The 3,162-nt window shown below is 56.7% G+C and overlaps 1 pseudogene; it reads right to left on the reverse strand.

The window, feature by feature from the left end:
* Window positions 1–510: 510 nt before the first annotated feature.
* LOC148221118 (T cell receptor alpha variable 4 pseudogene) lies at window positions 511–1,732 on the reverse strand (annotated as a pseudogene).
* Between the last annotated feature and the right edge of the window lie 1,430 nt (window positions 1,733–3,162).

Here is a 3,162-nt window from a genome sequence, read left to right on the forward strand (position 1 = left end):
AGGCTCCTGTCCCCAGAGGAAATGGGGGTCTCTAGAGCGATTCTCAGGAGAGAAACCTCATGTGGAGCTTACTCTTTCAAGTGTCTGTCCCGAACACTCGCAAGACTGCTGAAACCTGGCATCTGCTTATCAGCATGCCTGAGAGGTTACTAATGTGTAGGGAAAGGAAGTAATTAGTTTAGGGTGGAACGTGAGTATAAGATGAATTGAAATGCGTGTATACTTCAAGAGATTTATTCTTTTCCCTCCTATATGTCCTAGTCCTACACGAAGGTGCTGAATGCAGATACATGGGAAACCTGTGGAAGAGAAGAAAATGTACAGAAACGATTCCCAATATACCATCTGAGATTCAAAGTACACGTCCCTTACACATCCAGGTGAGTATGCAGCTTCTTACGCACGTTCCAGTACGGAACAGAGAAATTTCTGCGGGGACAGAGATGGAGATTTCTTTGTCACCTCTGAAAGCCTCACTGCAAACACCTCTCAGGCCATGACCTGCTGAGGTTACAGCCCCAGTTTGCCTGTGAGTGCAGCTGCTTTGTCAGCCCCCAGCACAGATGCTGTCCCGGAGCAGCTGTTTGCTTTGCCAAGCAGGCTGAGAGCAGCATGAGGCGTGGGCGGAGGGCCGAAGGCGATGGCAGAGGCGGCGGGCGCAGCAGTTTGGTGAGAGGCAGAGGGCGTCTCGGGAGCGAGGGCAGGCGGGGCTGTGTGTGGCGGCTGTGTCCCGCAGCAGGCAGGCTGGCAGCCGTGTGTCGGGGCCGTGCCGGGCTGTGCGGTGTCGCTGTGCGCGGGCTCGGGGCACACGAAGGAGCTGCGGAGCCGCCTGGGGCCCGGCGGGCGGAGCGGCAGCGCCCCCTGCTGGCCGCGGGCGGCGCTGTGCCCCCGGCCCCGCCCGGCCCCGCCCGCGGCGGTTCGTGCCCGGCCGCAGCCCCGGCTCCTCTGCCCGTGGCCCCAGCGCGCAGTAATACACGGCCGCGTCCCCGCGCCGGGGCCGCCCGAGCCACAGCGAGCTCGAACGCCGATCCTCCGACACCCACAGCTGTCCTGTAATATCCGGCAGCTCTTTGGACGCTTTCACAGTGAGTGCGAGGAAGTCGAGTCCTCGGCCCGGGAGCTGACGGTACCAGTAGATGGTATCCCCTGTCCTTATGTTGGCGTGTGAGCAGCTGATGTTGACTCCAGTGCCCTCGGTAGTCTCCAGTGATGGCTCCTGCTGCACCTGGGCTCTGGCCACGGCCACTGTACCGGAGAAAAGAACAACATGTCTTTAGTAGAAAATACTGTGCAGGTGGAGATGGCAGAGGAAGACAGATCACAGCGAACTGGTATATTTTCTGACTATAAAATATGAGAAATTATTTAATTGAGCATATTTGTTTGACGAAAATAATCTATTACGGGAGGTTTGAGGATAAATCAGAACGATATTACAAAAATGCAATGGCTGAGACTGCGGGATTAATATATACATGCACGTATGTATGTCTGAATAAGGACGAGGAGTAAAAAAGACACATTAAAAAGAAATGACATCACGGAGGGAAGAAAGTATGACGGGAGAGGACACAACACTGGCTAAACAAGAACCGGAAAGGAACAGGAGAGTAAGAAATGAGTTTTGGGGTTGGGCCGATCTCACGTAGCCTGATGACCGCGACCGCCACCCCCGCGCACCGAGCAGCAGCGCGGCCAGCGCCGCCAGCCCCGCGCCCCGAGCCCGCCGCATGGCGCCGCTCCGCCGGCCGAGCATCGCTGTGGCCCTGAGCCCCGGCTCTCTGCTGCGGCCGTGCCGCCTCGTCTCGCACGCCTCCACTCCTCTCCTGTCCTCTCCACCGCCTCCAGCTCCGCCCCGGGACAGCGCCCTGCGCCACCGCTGCTCGGCGAGTCCGGGCTGGGCACGGAGGGGAGGCGAGCGCGGTGGGAGTGGGGCGGCGGTCGGGTGTCTGCACGTCGGGAGCAGCGGGGCCGGGGTGGATGGCAGGGGGTCGGGCTGGTGTGATGGAGCTCAAGATTGACAATACCTGTGCTTCTTTCCCTCCCATAACCTGCTTCGTCACGTCCTTCTTTTGCTGTCATGTGGGGACTCCTGAATTGTCCTTCAGGGCACTGGAAAGAAATCCCCTCACACGGGATCCGGAAGGTCGGAATGAAGCCTCAGCCTTTCTCCTCGTCCATGAAACCAACCTGATAGAGCACAGGGGAGAACAGCAGTGCACTGGGCTGCAGAGACCTGTCCGTGTGTCTGTGTGTCCGTGTGTCTGTGTTTTTGTTTGTGTGAGGACTCACAGCCATGCTGAGGCATTGCCAACATTTCAAACAGGATTAAGCTAAAGATCCAAACTTGGGTGATACCATTCTTCTTGGGGCCGGCCATTGGCAGTAGCAGAGCATGATGTTTAGAGCAGCTGGAAAAGGAGGGCTCGGGAAGCAGGGGCTGCATTTCAGCACCTCTTCCCTGGACTCATCTCCTACAGGCTGCTACATCACTGTTCAACTGCACTCAAGCTCCTTCTGAGTCTGGGAAAATGCTGCTCTGTGATGCTCAGGGCAGAGCAGCAGAGAGCGTCTCCAGTGCGATCAACACATTTCACTGTTGAGTAACACAATAGAACACACACACACACACAGAGTCGTGCACATCGGGATGGATTCCTGCATGAATTTGTGCTCCCATATGGATTCTCGTGGACCCTGCCTGAACACAAGCACACACAAACCAGGAACACAGGCAAGGACACAACCAGCCATGGACGCTGCTGAGGAAACCTGGGACCAACAGAGGCAGGACTGGAGCCTTGTGGGGAAGGACAAGGAGTCAGGCAAGGCCATGGCATAGTTTGTGTACTCGCAGGCTGAACAGTGGGTAAGAGGTCCAACGAGGCCCCAATACTTTCCTGAAGGCACTTTTAACAGGGCAGGATCGAAAGCAGCGGCCCAATGCTGACCTATCAGGAGGCAAAAACCGGTGAGCATCAGGGTGAGCTGAGGAGGGAAGAAGGGAGGGCGTATGTGTAAGTGTGTGGGAATAGATACACCTTGGGATGTGCTTTGTGTGTGCACATCTCTGGACCGGAATGTTCACGTAGATGTGTGTGCAAGGACTTGGGTGCAGGAGCAGGAATAGGAGTGAGCGTATGCGTTTGCACATCGGTGGGG

This window comes from Sturnus vulgaris, chromosome 27 (assembly GCF_052056855.1).
Source record: "Sturnus vulgaris isolate bStuVul1 chromosome 27, bStuVul1.hap1, whole genome shotgun sequence".
NCBI lineage: Eukaryota > Metazoa > Chordata > Aves > Passeriformes > Sturnidae > Sturnus > Sturnus vulgaris.